Consider the following 17,411-nt stretch of genomic DNA (forward strand, 5'->3'; position numbering starts at 1 on the left):
TAGGGAGAACATTGACTGGCTAGTCTCATAACACAATTATCAACTTTTAGTCAGGAGTCCCACCGCATCGCAATCTTCATTTCCACTAAATTCTCAGGAACCATATTTCCTGAATGCATTTTCAAGATTCATATACTAGGGTATCCATGACAGATTGTTCATGAAATGTAGACAAGATCAATCCTAATCTCCCAATAAGCAAAACAAAAAAATACTCACTGAAAGTGGCGAGTTTCTTGTTCCTATCGTGACCCCAAAATAATCTGTTTGCCTAAATGATGTACATGAAAATTCTATGAAAAAACATACAAAGAGAGACAGGTAAACAGTAGCAATGATGCACTACTGTTGGTTTAAAACAAAACAGCCCATTTTCCATGCAAAGCAGTATCTCACACACAGCCAAGTCGCCGACCAACACACAAAAATATTTCATAATTTACTGCTCTCTGCACTTGTTTTTTGTTGTTTTTAATTTATCTGTATTTATTTAAATGGCATTTTCCTTAATATTGCTACACACTCAAGTGTGCTAGCTTTTACTGCATTTAAAATGTTTTTGCTACTGTTTTAACTGCTTTCTGCAAAAAAATCAATTAAAAAACAGAACAAAAGATAAAAACGTTCTAAGCTTCTTTCCTGTAACAAGTATAGTCCAGATACAGATTTGCTGTCTCCATTACTGTTTTGTAGGTTTCTGAGCTTACTGTTTTGTAGTTTTCTGAGCCCCCAGACCTTTCTGTGTTTGAGGGAAGCCTTCTAGCGTATCAGTGGGAGTGGTAATTATTAGGTAGCCTAAATACTACAAGAAGAGAAATTTCTGGCACAGAAATTTTAGTTTATTGGCCGTATGGGCAGTTTCTCCATCCCTTTCAACTTTCTAGTTTGAAAGCCCATGATTGCACTGGTTTGTGCTTGTTTAAGCTCCAGGGATCCTATTTTGGCATCCTGCAGACTACAAGAGCAACAGGAAGAGAAAGAGATACTCTAAGTGTGTCCAATTTGATTTTTTCATAGTTTACTGCACTGTGCACTTGTTTTTTGTTGTTTTTAATTTATCTGCATTTATTTAAACTGTATTTTCCTAATATTGCGACACACTCAAGTGTGCTAGCTTGTAGTGCATTTAAAGTGTTTTTGCTACTGTTTTAACTGCTTTCTGCAAAAAAACAAACAAAGAAAAACAAAAAAACAAAACAAAAGATAAAAAAAGTCCAAAGCTTGTTTCTTTCCTGTAACTAGTCTAGTCCAGATACAGATTTGCTGTCTGTAGTACTGTTTTGTAGGTCTCTGAGCCCCCCAGACCTTTCTGTGTTGGAGTGAAGCCTTCTACCTTATCAGTGGGAGTGGTAAGCAGTAGGTAGCCTATCTACCACAAGAGGAGTTGTTTCTGGCATAGAATTTGTTGTTTATTGGCTGTATGGGAAGTTTTTCCATCCCTTTCAATGTTCTAGTTTAAAATCCTATGCTTGCACTGGTTTACACTTGCTTAAGCACATGAGATCCTGTTTTGGCATCCTGCAGACTACAAGAGCAACAGGAAGAAAAAGAGATAGTCTAAGTGCATCCCTTTTCAATTGTTCATAATTTACTGCTCTCTGCGCTTGTTTTTTGTTGTTTTTAATTTATCTGCATTTATTTAAATTGTGCTTGCCTTAATATTGCTACACACTCAAGTGTGCTAGCGTGTACTGCATTTAAATTGTTTTTGCTACTGTTTAACTCCTTTTTGCAAAAAAAAAAAAAAAAAAAAAAAAAAAAACAAGAAAAATTTCTAAGCTTGTTTCCTGTCTTTGCTGTAACTATTTTAGTCTAGACACAGAGTTGCTGTATCCAGAACATTTTTGTAATTTTCTAAGCCCCCCCGACTTTTTTGTGTTGGAGGGAAGCCTTCTAGCTTATCAGTGGGAGTGGTAAGCAGTAGGTAGCCTGTCTACCACAAGAAGAGTTGTTTCTGACATAGAAATTGTAGTTTATTGGCCGTATGGGAAGTTTTTCCATCCCTTTCAGCTTTCTAGTTTAAAAGCCTGTGCTTCCACTGGTTTGCACTAGTTTAAGCACAGAGGATCCTGTTTTGGCATCCTGCAGACTACAAGAGCAACAGGAAGAGAAAAAGATAAGTGCATCCCTTTTCAATTTTTCATAATTTACTGCTCTCTGCACTTGTTTTTTGTTGTTTTTAATTTATCTGTATTTATTTAAACTGTATTTGCCTTATTATTGCTGCACACTCAAGTGTGCTAGCTTATACTGCATTTAAAGGGTTGGGAGGTGGCCTAATGCTTAAGGTGTTTGCCTTACAAACACAAGGTGCAGGGTTTGAGTCTCACAAGGGATAACTGGCTAGGCTTAAAATGGGTTGCAAGGGTAGTTAGCTTAGCTTAGTAGTAACCTATGAACCTACTATTTTAACTGCTATCTGAAAAAAAAAGGTTTAAAGTAGTTTCCTGCCTTTCCAGTAACTAGTCTAGTCCAGATACAGATTTGCTGTATCCAGGACTGTTTTGTAATTTTCTGAGCCCCCCAGACCTTTCTGTATTGGAAGGAAGGCTTCTGATTTACCAGTGAGAGTGGTAAGTACTATGTACCTTATCTACCACAAGAGGAGTGTTTTTAGACTAGAAATTGTAGTTTATAGGTTGTTTGGTCAGTTTTTAAATCCCTTTCAACTTTCTGGTTTAAAAGCCCATGTTTGCAAGGGTGTGGGCTTGTTTAAGCTCCACAGATCCAGTTTTGGCATCCTGCAGACTGCAAGAGCAACAGAAAAAGAAAGAGATACTCTAATTTCCTCTATTTAGATTATTTTTCATAATTTATTGCTCTCTGCACTTGTTGTTTTGTTGCTTTTAATGTATCTGCATTTATTTAAACTGTATTTGCCTTAAAATTGCTACACTCTCTAATATACTAGCTTATAATGCATTTAAAGCCTTTCTGCTACTGTTTTAACTGCTTTTCTGCAAAAAAAAATCTAAGCTTGCTTCCCACCTTTCCTGTAACCAGCCTACTCCAGATACCAATTTGCTGTATCCATTACGGTTTTGTAAGTTTCTGCGCACCCCAGACCTTTCTGTGATGGAGGAAAGCCTACTAGCTTATCAGTGGGAGTGGTAAGCACTAGGTAGCCTATGCACCATAAGAGGAGTGTTTTTTGGCCCAGAAATTGTAGTTTATTGGCTGTTTGGGCAGTTTTTCCACCCCCTTCAACTTTTTCATTTAAAAGCCCAGGGTTTTTTCATCCTGCAGACTACAAGAACAACAGGAAGGAGAAAGTGATACCCTAAGTGCCCCCATTTTGATTTTTTCATAATTTACTGATCTCTGCACTTGTTTTTTGTTTTCAGTTTATCTGCATTTATTTAAACTGTGTTTGCCTTAATATTGCTACACACTCAAGTGTGCTTGCTTGTACTGCATTTAAATTGTTTTTGCTACTGTTTTAACTGCTTTCTGCATAAAGAAAATTTCTGAGCTCCCAGCCCTTTCTGTGTTGGATGGAAGCCTTCTAGCTTATCAGTGTAAGTGGTAAGACCTAGGTAACCTATCTATGACAAGCGGCATGGTTTCTGACCTAGAAATTGTTGTTTATTGGCCTTTTGGGCAGTTATTCCATCACTTTAAACTTTCTGGTTTAAAAGCCTGTGTTTGCATGGGTGTACACTTGTTTAAGCTCTAATGGGTCCAATTTTGGCATCCTGCACACTACAAGAGCAACAGAAAAAGATAGAGATAGTCTAAGTGCCTCCATTTTTATTTTTTTCATAATTTACTGCTCTCTGCACTTTTTTTTGTTGTTTTTAATTTATCTGCATTTATTTAAACTGTACTTGCCTTAATATTGGTACACACTCAAGTGTGGTAGCTTGTACTGCATTTAAAGTGTTTTTCCTACTGTTTTAACTCCTTTCTGCAAAAAAAAAAAAAAAAAAGCTTGTTTCCTACCTTTCCTGTAACTATTTTAGTCCAGACACAGATTTGCTATATCCAGAACTGTTTTGTAATTTTCTAAGCCCCCCAGACCCTTTTGTGTTAGATGGAAGCCTTCTAGCTTATCAGTGGGAGTGGAAAGCAGTAGGTAGCCTATCTACCACAACATGAGTTGTTTCTGGCTTAGAAATTGTAGTTTATTGGCCGTATGGGAAGTTTTTCCATCCCTTTCAACTTTCTAGTTTAAAAGCCTGTGCTTGCACTTGTTTGCACTTGTTTAAGCACAGGGGATCCTGTTTTGGTGTTTTGCAGACTACAAGAGTAACAGGAAGAGAAAGAGATACTCTAACTTCATCCCTTTTAAATTTTTCATAACTTTCTGCTCTCTGCACATTTTTTGTTGTTTTTAATTTATCTGTATTTATTTAAACTGTATTTGCCTTAATATTGCTGCACACTCAAGTGTGCTAGCTTGTACTGCATTTAAAGTGTTTTTGCTACTGTTTTAACTGCTTTCTGCAAAAAAAAAAACAAGATCTAAGCTTGTTTCCTGCCTTTCCTGTAACTAGTCTAGTCCAGATACAGACTTGCTGCATCCAGAACTGTTTATTAAGTTTCTTAGTCCCCCCCAGACCTTTTTGTATTAGATGGAAGCCTTCTAGCTTATCAGTAGCAGTGGTAAAGACTAGGTAGTCTATCTACAACAAGAGCCATGGTTTCTGTCCGTGAAATTGTAGTTTATTCGATGTTTGGGCAATTTTTCCATCCCTTTCAACTTTCTGTTCAAAAGCCCAGCTTTGTGTTTGTTTAAGCTCCGCGGATCTAGTTTTGGCATCCTGCAGACTACAAGAGCAACAGGAAGGAGAAAGAGATACCTTAAGTTCATCCATTTTGTTTTTTTTTTCATAATTTACTGCTCTCTGCATTTTTTTTGTCATTTTTAATTTATCTGCATTTATTTAAACTGTATTTGCCTTAATATTGCTAGACACTCAAGTGTGCTAGCTTATACTGCACTTAAAGTGTTTTTGCTACTGTTTTAACTGCTTTTCTAAAAAAAAAAAAAAAAAAAATTCTAAGTTTGTTTCCCACCTTTCCTGTAACTAGCCTAGCCCAGATACAGATTTGCTGTATCCAGGACTGTTTTGTAAGTTTCTGAGCCTCCCCGAACTTTCTGTGTTGGAGGGAAGCTTTCTAGCTTACCAGTGAGAGTGGAAAGCACTAGCTTAGCTAAAACAAGAGGAGTGGTTTCTGGCCCAGAAATTGTAGATTCTTCAGTTTTGGCAGTTTTTCCATCCCTTTCAACTTTCTGGTTTAAAAGCCTGTGTTTGCATGGGTTTGCACTTGATTAAGCTCTGCTGATCCAGTTTTGGTGTCCTGCAGACTATAAGAGCAGCAGGAAGAGAAAGAGATACTCTAATGCATCCCTTTTCATTTTTTCATAATTTACTGCTCACTTGTGTTTTGTTGTTTTTAATTTATCTGCATTTATTTACACTGTATTTGCCTTAATGTTGCTACACACTCAAGTTTGCTAGCTTGTACTGAATTTAAAGTGCTTTGCTACTGATTTAACTGCTTTTCTGCAAAAAAAGTTCTAAGCTTGTTTCCCACCTTTCTTGTAACTTGTCTAGTCCAGATACAGATTTGCTGTATCCAGGACTGTTTTGTAAGTTTCTGAGCTCCCCCAGACCTTTCTGTATTGAAGCGAAGCCTTCTAACTTATCCGTTGGACTGGTAAGTACTAGATAGCCTATCTATCACAAGAGGAGTGGTTTTTGGCCCAGAAATTTTAGTTTATTGGCCATTTGGGCAGTTTTTCCATCTCTTGCAACTTTCTGGTTTAAATGCCTGTGTTTGTGTGGGTTTGCGCTTAAGTTTCTTAGCCCCCCCAGACCTTTTTGTATTAGAGGGAAGCCTTCTAGCTTATCAGTAGCAGTGGTAAGGACTAGGTAGTCTATCTACAACAAGAGCCATGGTTTCTGTCCGTGAAATTGTAGTTTATTCGCCGTTTGGGCAATTTTTTCATCCCTTTCAACTTTCTGTTCAAAAGCCCAGCTTTGTGTTTGTTTAAGCTCCGCGGATCCAGTTTTGGCATCCTGCACACTACAAGAGCAACAGGAAGGAGAAAGAGATACCTTAAGTGCATCCATTTTGTTTTTTTTCATAATTTACTGCTCTCTGCACTTTTTTTGTCATTTTTAATGTATCTGCATTTATTTAAACTGTATTTGCCTTAATATTGCTAGACACTCAAGTGTGCTAGCTTGTACTGCACTTAAAGTGTTTTTGCTACTGTTTTAACTGCTTTTCTAAAAAAAAAAAAAAAAAATTCTAAGTTTGTTTCCTACCTTTCCTGTAACTAACCTAGCCCAGATACAGATTTGCTGTATCCAGGACTGTTTTGTAAGTTTCTGAGCCCCCCCCTGATCTTTCTGTGTTGGAAGGAAGCTTTCTAGCTTACCAGTGAGAATGGTAAGCACTAAGTAGATTATCTAACACAAGATGATTGGTTTCTGGCCTAGAAATTGTAGTTTATTGGCAGTTTTGGCAGTTTTTCCATCCCTTTCAACTTTCTGGTTTAAAAGCCCATGTTTGCATGGGTTTGCACTTGTTTAAGCTCCGCAGAACCAGTTTTGGTGTCCTGCAGACTATAGGAGCAGCAGAAAGAGAAAAAGATACTCTAATGCATCCCTTTTCATTTTTTCATACTTTACTGCTCAATTGGTTTTTGTTGTTTTTAATTTATCTGCATTTATTTACACTGTATTTGCCTTAATGTTGCTACACACTCAAGTTTGCTAACTTGTACTGAATTTAAAGTGTTTTTGCTACTGATTTAACTGCTTTTCTGCAAAAAAAGTTCTAAGCTTGTTTCCCACCTTTCTTGTAACTTGTCTAGTCCAGATACAGATTTGCTGTATCCAGGACTGTTTTGTAAGTTTCTGAGCTCCCCCAGACCTTTCTGTATTGAAGCGAAGCCTTCTAACTTATCCGTTGGACTGGTAAGTACTAGATAGCCTATCTATCACAAGAGGAGTGGTTTTTGGCCCAGAAATTTTAGTTTATTGGCCATTTGGGCAGTTTTTCCATCTCTTGCAACTTTCTGGTTTAAATGCCTGTGTTTGTGTGGGTTTGCGCTTAAGTTTCTTAGCCCCCCCAGACCTTTTTGTATTAGAGGGAAGCCTTCTAGCTTATCAGTAGCAGTGGTAAGGACTAGGTAGTCTATCTACAACAAGAGCCATGGTTTCTGTCCGTGAAATTGTAGTTTATTCGCCGTTTGGGCAATTTTTCCATTCCTTTCAACTTTCTGTTCAAAAGCCCAGCTTTGTGTTTGTTTAAGCTCCACGGATCCAGTTTTGGCATCCTGCACACTACAAGAGCAACAGGAAGGAGAAAGAGATACCTTAAGGGCATCCATTTTGTTTTTTTTTCATAATTTACTGCTCTCTGCACTTTTTTTGTCATTTTTAATGTATCTGCATTTATTTAAACTGTATTTGCCTTAATATTGCTAGACACTCAAGTGTGCTAGCTTGTACTGCACTTAAAGTGTTTTTGCTACTGTTTTAAATGCTTTTCTAAAAAAAAAAAAAAAAAAAAAAAAAAAAATTCTAAGTTTGTTTCCCACCTTTCCTGTAACTAACCTAGCCCAGATACAGATTTGCTGTATCCAGGACTGTTTTGTAAGTTTCTGAGCCTCCCTGACCTTTCTGTGTTGGAGGGAAGCTTTCTAGCTTACCAGTGAGAGTGGTAAGCACTAAGTAGCTTATCTACCACAAGAGGAGTTGTTTCTGGCCCAGAAATTGTAGATTATTCGCAGTTTTGGCAGTTTTTCCATCCCTTTCAACTTTCTGGTTTAAAAGCCTGTGTTTGCATGGGTTTGCACTTGATTAAGCTCTGCTGATCCAGTTTTGGTGTCCTGCAGACTATAAGAGCAGCAGGAAGAGAAAGAGATACTCTAATGCATCCCTTTTCATTTTTTCATAATTTACTGCTCACTTGTGTTTTGTTGTTTTTAATTTATCTGCATTTATTTAAACTGTATTTGCCTTAATGTTGCTACACACTCAAGTTTGCTAGCTTGTACTGAATTTAAAGTGTTTTTGCTACTGATTTAACTGCTTTTCTGCAAAAAAAGTTCTAAGCTTGTTTCCCACCTTTCCTGTAACTAGCCTAGCCCAGATACATATTTGCTGTATCCAGGACTGTTTTGTAAGTTTCTGAGCTCCCCCAGACCTTTCTGTATTGAAGCAAAGCCTTCTAGCTTATCCGTTGGACTGGTAAGTACTAGATAGCCGATCTATCACAAGAGGAGTGGTCTTTGGCCCAGAAATTTTAGTTTATTGGCCATTTGGGCAGTTTTTCCATCTCTTGCAACTTTCTGGTTTAAATGCCTGTGTTTGTGTGGGTTTGCGCTTAAGTTTCTTAGCCCCCCCCAGACCTTTTTGTATTAGAGATAAGCCTTCTAGCTTATCAGTAGCAGTGGTAAGGGCTAGGTAGTCTATCTACAGAAAGAGCCATGGTTTATGTCCGTGAAATTGTAGTTTATTCACAGTTTGGGAAGTTTTTCCATCCCTTTCAACTTTCTGTTCAAAAGCCCAGCTTTGTGTTTGTTTAAGCTCTGCAGATCTGGTTTTGGCATCCTGCAGACTCCAAGAGCAACAAAAAAAAAGAAAGAGATACTCTTAGTGGCTCTGTTTTGCTTTTTTCATAATTTACTGCTCTCTGCACTTGTTTTTCTGTCATTTTTAATTTATCTGCATGTATTTAAACTGTATCTGTCTTAATATTGCTACACACTCGTGTGCTTGCTTGTACTGCATTTAAAGTGTTTTTCTCCTGTTTAACTGCTTTTCTGCAAAAAAAAAAACAAAACAAAAACATTTCTAAGCTTGTTTCCCACCTTTCCTGTACCTAGTCTAGTCCAGATTCAGATTTGCTGTATCCAGGACTGTTTTCTAAGTTTCTGAGCCCCCCACCCCCACCCAGACCTTTCTGTGTTGGAGGGAAGCCTTCTAGCTTATCAGTTGGAGTGGTAAGCAATAGATAGCCTATCTACCACAAGATAAGTGGTTTCTGTTCTAGAAATTTTAGTTTATTGGCTGTTTGTGCAGTTTTGCATCCCTTTCAACTTTCTGGTTTAAAAGTTCATGTGGGTTTGCGCACCTTGCAGCGGCACTCAGCTGAGGTAAACTATTACCGGTGCCAGAAAATCTGCTCTTCAATTTTCCCTTAGAATGTGCTTGTTCTTTTACTTCTTGCACTTCAATTAGCTTAATTGGCTAGCACTTTAACAAGCTTTTGTAGCATTTATTGCAGCACACTTAGGTGCTATCATCACTAGCTGTTCCTACGCAGTAACAGCACCATTACTTATTAGTTATGACCACCCCTCCTAGTATGATTGTAGGGAAATTTCCTGTGCCTTCTCCTGCTAACCTGGTACACTTGGGCATTCTGAGACAGTGTGTCAGCTGTCTAATGTACACAGACAACACTCTCCTCTTACTTCACAACATTCATACATGTGAGAGATGCACTTATATCACCAAACTGGAAGCAGTGCATGCTCCAATTAAGACCAGCCTAGCTGGTCAAGAGGAGAAGATCAACACCTGCAACTCACTATATAAAACACATAGCCCTACACAACACTAACCATCACAACCTGCACATATAAACACAAACCATACTCCCACCTTCATGGAGGCTCTCAATAAAAATTTACCCAAACAACAGAGATCCCCAAGACACAAACACACGACCACCACAAAACAACACCAACTCCAAAACACATAGCTCACCACCACAGAGTACCCCTCAACCTAAGCTTTAAAGGCAAAACACTTTGCGCAATGTACTAATCATAGGAGACTCAATTGTGAGGGACACTGATGCCACACTCACTAGGTTGAACAAGGAGAAGGTGACAGTCAATTGTCTATCAGGTGCCAGGATCCACCACATAACACATGCACTCGGGTCACTCCACAACCAGTACAAATATGACTTAGTCATTGTCCATGTGGGTTTAAATAACCTGAGACTTACCTCCCTGGACTACATGAAAAGAGATGTGATGGAACTTTCATATTATGTGGCCCAGGCAGTTATGACCCTAGCCCTGAGCAGTATTTTACCATCACCCAGAATGATACCATAGTATGAGCAGAAAATGATTAACTTCAACTTTTGGATAAGTTTCTGGTATCATTCTAAGGGGATCCAGTATCTGTCTACCTGAGACGACATGATCGACAGACCTCAATGTTTTGCCAGAGATGGCCTGCATCTGTCACCCTGGGATTCCGGGTACTGGCTAAAGCTCTTGCCACCCCTATAGTGCTTTTTTTAGGCAGTGTTCCAAAGACCAAAATTCCACAGTAACAGCTACAAACAAATGCAATCTGAGGGTCATGCTGCTCAATGCTAAAAGTCTAAATCTCAAGATGCACTCCCTCAAAGTGCTCTTCAAAATGGAGAATGTCGACATCTGTGCTGTAACGGATACCTGGTCCAAAGAGGTAGAAAGCACATGTGCTCTACCAGGCTACAACTCATTCCATACCTTTCAGCTCCAGAATATGGCCAGAAGCTCCAAAGGTGGTGGTGTCTCCATATTCTTAAAGGATATGCACACCTCTAGACTGGTAGCCCAGCATAATGTATCCAAGATACTTCAGGTACAACTAACACTGGGTAAGATGGCAAAACAAGTCATAGCCTGCTATAGAACCCCAAATATGTCCCTAGACTCTCACTCAAAGTTCCTAAGCACCCTGAAATCTATCAAGGTCCAACCCAATACTCTCATACTAGGTGACTTTAACTACCCTTCCATCAACTTGGAAAACTATTCAAGTACCAATGTACAAACCCAACACTTTCTGGAATTTATCAATTCCAGTGCCTTGGACCAGCTCATTCTGTCCCCCACTAGAGGAAACAACATCCTTGACCTGGTTATCACCAGCATGGGAGACAATTGCTCAACACCTATTGTCAATTCCTCCCTGGTTAAATCTGACTACAAACTGATCACCATGGAAATCCCCATCTCTCCTATAACCCCCACTAAGGTGACCACCCTGAAAACTTTCTCTAAAGCCGTCTTTGACTCCTAAGAACAGAGGTGACTAACTTCTCAGCACCCATGCCAATGGAAAATAACCGCATGACTGCCAAATCATGCACAAATGCACTGTATGAGCATGTACACAAATGCATGGACCGTGCCATACCAAGTAGAACTAAGACACTCTCCTCTAAAAAAAGGAAGCCAATTTAGTGGTCCTCAACCATCAATAAACTCTACAACAGAAAGAAGAAACTGTTGCAGAAAAAAATGAAGTCACAAGACTGGAAAACCTTCCTTATCTGTCTCAAATCCTCTAAAGCCAGCTATGAAGGCAGAATTGTGTCTGACACCAAAAACAACCACAAAGCCTTCTATAGCTATATCAAAAACCTCCAAGGCAATATCCAGATTTGCTCTGAGTTATTGCACAATGGCACCTCATATACTGAGCCAACAGATATAACCAACATACTTGCTGACAGACTCAATGCCAACTCTACCCTTCTCCCTCCCCAGGGGTCCTATCACAATACCAGAAGAAAGCCTGGACCCACCATTTCTGTGGCACAGGTAAAAACTGCATTGTCCAAAGCCAAGAATACAGCATCCATGGGACTTGATAATATCCCTGGCTGCATCCTACATGAGCTACAAAATTATAGAACCACACAAGCACAGCATGACACAGCAACTGAAGAGTACAATCTTTATTCACAAATGGTTTAGTGCTTTTTTCCCACTTACAGGGACTTCCTCAAGTAAGTCCCTGTTAGTGGGAAGAAAGCGCTAAACCATTTTTGAATAAAAAGTGTGCTGTGTCATGCTGTGCTTGTGTGGTTCTATAGTTTTTCATTTGGTTGTGATGAGCTACAAAAGTAACAGGTACCACATCTGTGTGCCCTGTTCAATCACAGCCTTACCTCTGGTTATGTCCCTAATGAATGGTGCACTGCTACAGTCATCCCACTCCATAAAGGGGGAGCAACTACAGACCTGGGGAACTATCGCCTCATTAGCCTGATGAGTCTGGTATGCAAAGCTATGGAGCGCATCATCATGGACCTGATTAACAAAGATATAAGCAATCTCCAAACTCTTGACCTCACACAGTTTGGCTTTGTCAAGGGGAGATCATGCCTGCTGTACCTGGTTGACTTCTTCGAGGCAGTCAGCAAGGCTGTGGATGAGGGTAAGGCAGTTCATATAGCCTACTTCAACCTGGCCAAGGCCTTTGATACCATTCCCCACTCAGGTATCAGGATAAACTCACCAAGCTAGGCATTAATCCTTACATCACTAGGTGGGTTGCAAATTGACTCACAGGCAGGACCCATAGAGTGAAAGTTGCAGATTCCAAGTCAGACTGTCGACCAGTCATGAGTGGAGTCCCACAGGGCTTGGTCCTGGGCCCTCTCCTGTTTGGCATCTACTTCTCAGAGGTGCAGACCAACACAGAAGGACTCTGGCTGACCAAGTTCGCTGATGACTGCAAGCTAGCAGTCATTATCAACTCCCCAAGTGATGCAGACATCCTACAAAAGGGCCTCTCTGAGACCAATGACTGGTTTCAGAACCACAGCCTGAAGCTTAACGCCAAAAAATGTGTTATCATCCCCTTTGGAAAAAACTCAGTTCCCACAAATTACCACATTGATGGGAGCCCACTGAACAATGAAGGGGCCATAAGAGATCTGGACACCCAGGTTGACAGCCACCTCACCTTTGACCACCACATTGCCACTGTGGTCAGAAAGTCCTTCTACATGGCACATCTTATAACCAAAGGTTTCATATCCAGGAAGAAAGAGGTCATCATCCCTCTGTATTCATCCCTCATTAGACCAATCATCGAACATAATGCCCCATTTGGTATGTACCTGACCAGACACCTACAACAGCTGGAGAGGCCACAAAAGTACCTCACAAAAAGGATCCTAGGCCTTAAACACATGTCCTACATGGACAAACTCAAGAAACCAGCTGTTCTCAGTCTCTTATCATCTACTTAGAGGTGAGCTCTCCTTTACTTACAAACCCATGTCCAACCTAGCCCTACTTGAAATGCTAGACCTAAAGAAATCCCAATCCTCCAGTGCCACACGCTCCAGAGATCACAACCTCATTATCACAATTAACAAAACATGCTGGAGGGACAGGTTCATCTCCTAAAGACTGCCCATACTCTGGAATAAGCTTCCCATTCATGTCAAGCAGAGCACCTCACTGGCCCCTCTTCAAGAGACATCTTGACGAGTGGATGGGTAACAAAAAGTTCACCCCAGGGATCATTCCAGTTGCCCTACTGGATAGGGGCACTGTGAACTAACATCGGGTGGCACGGTGCCTGGGCATTTTTTTGGGGCTAGGCTTGTAAAGGCTCCAGGGCCATTGGCCTAGTACACACCTATGAACCTATGAACCTGACACTGGCTTCTAGGGAAGGCTTTCCATGCTCATTTTAGATAGGCAAACTTCTTTGGAGGAAATGGCAGGATTTTACCTGGCTGGCTTTTGTTGAGCCAGAGCCTTACAGACATTAAATACCCATAGGCCTACTCAGTTTGGCAGTCTGCTGCTCTTGCCCAGCAGTGTGATCCACTTGTAATTATATTGGGTAACAAACATAAAAGCCAAGTCTACAACTTATTATTTCTTTTTTAACTTATTAACATACTGAGTACACATCGTCATTATGCAGCTGTAGAAATTAGCCTCATTGTTCCGCTGACTGTAGTGTTATTAAGTTTAAATAATATTACGTTGTTGTATCTTGTTGTTCTTGTTGCATCACTGTTAACTATTGGCAATATCTAAGATAATATTGCTAAGTTCCCAGTTACTGATATTGGGTTGATTGAAACTAATTTAACTTATTTTCTCAATTATTCATTTCAGTTTTTGATAGTCAGCGTTATTGTATCTGTACTTGTTAGTGACTACTGTATTGGTGCACTACTTAAAGCTACTGTTACAGTATTGCACACGATAGCATTGGATTATCAGCCTTATATGTTTTTGTTACTTGTACTGACAGTTCTACAGATAATGCATTGAAGCAATTTAATTTACAGTTACTGCACTTGGAAATATTAATTTAGCATAATTGTAGCTGTTGCTGCACAGTGACTGCACCCAGATCCATTGGATTAGACTGCTCTTCCTCATTTCTGCTGCTAGTTAAGTTGTGTCTTACAGATAAAGTTAGCCTACTGGGTAAAGATATCTGATTAAAAGTTCCCTCTTGTTACTGATTCCCTTACTACTCTTATGTACTACTGTCACTTCTAATTTTTCTTTTTTTGCACTTATAAATATTGTAGTAGTCACATCTCTTATTCTTGTGTCCTTTAACTATATCCCACATTACCACTTTTTTTCTAATCCATTCCATTATCACCTTCTTTTATTTATTTATTTATTTAACATTTGTTTACTAAGAAAGTCCAACTGGGGCAGAGCCCATTTTCAGCAGATGCCCAGAGAGAAATGCTTCAGATGCATGTCTTTGGAATGTGGGAGGAAACCGAAGCACCCAGAGGAAATCCATGCAAAAAACAGGGAGGACATGCAGACTCCATACAGAAAGCACAGGACTCCAGCCAAGAATCAAACCGGAGAACCTCTTGCTGTGAGGTGACAACACTAACCATTGCACTACTGTGCCACCTTCATGCACCACTGTGCCGCCACCATATTATTAAGGTATCTTGCTTTCTCATAGCCCTTCTTTGCGTTTGGCATTGTGGAAGCTCTATCATCACATGCCCAGTCTGTAGTCAGGCTGATAGCCCTAGGTATTTTGAGACAGTATAGCAACTGCCTCATGTTTACCAAAAACTATTTAATACTATGCTGTAATGATTCAATAAGTGAGATTTTTAAATACTTATTGAACTTGGAAGCTACATTTTCATCTCAGAACACATTCAATAAACAGAACACACAAGCACACGCACACACACACACAAACACACACACACACACACACACACACACACACACACACACACACACACACACACACACACACACACACACACACACACACACACACCTACAGAACAGAACATCTTCACTACACTGACTTAAGCTGAGGTTGCTAAGAGTATATTACCTAACTCTCCGAGACTGTGGACTAAGGAACCACATCCTTTAGATCACATAGCAACTCACTCATCTTCATCCTGGACACCCACATCCAATTCACATATCTCTAAGAGTCACAAGAGTGCAGACTCAAAGTCCTTAAGGTCCACTGAGCTTTCATCCACCCACTATAATAATCTTAGAATGCATTAAGCTAGCTCACCAACATGTTGTATAGTGCACAGCTTATTGACATGACATTATTTTACCACGCTACCCACCTGATGAAGCCAAATTTAGTTAAGACATTTGTGTCACATATCACTGCTAGAATATCTGCATACTGTATCTTCCATTAGTTCTGTTTCTAAGGGGCTGGTGCTACTTTAATCCCTCCTCTTTTTTTAGCTTCCTGCCTGTGACCATAAGCTGCCTCAAGCTCCTTTCCTTATCACTATGTGTAGCCAACCTGCCTCAGACTTCTGCAGGCTGTAAATGATCTACATATGGGAGCTGGTTAGGAAATCAAAGATACTGGTACAGCATCACACTGCTATTAGTAAGTGAGCATGTTCTAACATGCAAACTTACTGTAGCCTAGCAAGCTCCACTATGGCTGCCTTCAGGATGTGCATGCATGCTATAATGGAGCTCAAAAGATTCTTCATGCTTCTATTGCAGCAAGGCAGGCTGCATCCCCCCATAACAGTAAGCCAGGATTTTCCACTGAATCCAGTCCTTCCCTATCGAGTCCCTCTAATTCCCATCCTTCCCATTGAGCCAAGATAGCAATCAGGGTTTTTTCCCTTCTGTTCTACAGGGCTAGGGTTTTAATTCCTCCAGCCTCTTTAAAACTAGCTTTGTGGGAAGTTAAGAGAGTCAATATTCACCATTTGCAATCTGAAATAATAGAAAATACAGTTTGACAATATAGCTGACTGGATATTTTTCTCCAAAAACATAAACATTTAATTCTAAAAGTTAGGCAACTGTTGTTGAGATCTACTGACAAAGTAATCAAAGACTGGTGGAGGTATTGTAAAATTATATTAGATTTTTATCTTCATCAATACCTCTCAAACTCATAGTTTAGATATTTAAATGAAGCCAAAAATAATGGTGAGAACAGAGGCCCCATATCAGGGACTGATATTACATATTGCTCTTATAAACGTAGAAAGTTACAAGAATAACAGGTTTTGCATTAGAATGTATTTCCTGTATTATATGAACTAAGAAACTCAAATGTCTATCATTATTTAGTGGCTGCCGTCCTTAATGATTTGGCTGAAATCCACAAGTTTTATGAGGATGACACCAAAAATATGAGGCAAAAATCTGGACATTCTGTGAAATTTGCGACAGTTGAGAGGTATGGCTTCACCTTCAACTCTGATTTACTAAAGTGCTTCATTAGTAAGCATCAGCAGAATTTAATAAAAACAGTAATATAAAATACTCCATACAAAATGTAAAGCAATAATTATATAGTTTATAGTAAGATTTTGAGCTGTTCGGCAGGGCTGTCATTAAAATCAACATTAAAAAGAAAATTTAGGGAGCTCTTGAAATGAACAAAAATCAGTCCCTACTCTACTAAGGTATTAGATTTTAAGATAAGGGACCTAATATGCAGAGACCCAACACCCAGTGTTTAAAGCATTTTCTTAGGGGCAACAAGCTCATGAAGTGTGGGAAAACACATGTGACTGCCTATAGGCAGCAATTTACTCTTTTGGGGATAAGGATCCAAGTCATTTTAGGGCTAAAAAAATCAACATTTAGAATTGTATATGAAATCTGTAAAAAATATAGTGCAATTTCTACAGCTTTAAAGAAATATATTAGCAGTTGTATACACCTTTAAGCAACCAGGTTGCAAAGTTTTACAGTACTATAACCAATCTTTTTCTGTATGAAATTATGTATTATAATATATCCTCAGAAGAAAGTTAAGATGACCTAACCATTGCCAGCATCTGATGAACAAATGTCAGATGATTGATGAGGGCAACCTCTCAATCTTATACCTTTAACACAAACTTACTTATATTTTCCATAAACAAACGGACAAACAAATGAATAAACCAATAGGTAACGCAATAGCAAAAGTGTTACACTAAGTATGGAGGACAACATCTACATGGGTTCATCCAAATGGTTAATTCTGGTGATATTCCTCGGGTGAAAGTGAGTATGATTTAACTATGAACATCTGATCCAAAAATGACATCTGGCTGATGAGTATAACATAAAGCAATTACAATTTTTACACAAACTTAACTTTTCGCATTTTGAATTTTAGCACTTAGTATGA

The sequence above is a fragment of the Protopterus annectens genome, chromosome 5.part1 (genome assembly GCF_019279795.1).
Source record: "Protopterus annectens isolate FY-2018-M chromosome 5.part1, PAN1.0, whole genome shotgun sequence".
Taxonomy (NCBI): Eukaryota; Metazoa; Chordata; order Ceratodontiformes; family Protopteridae; genus Protopterus; species Protopterus annectens.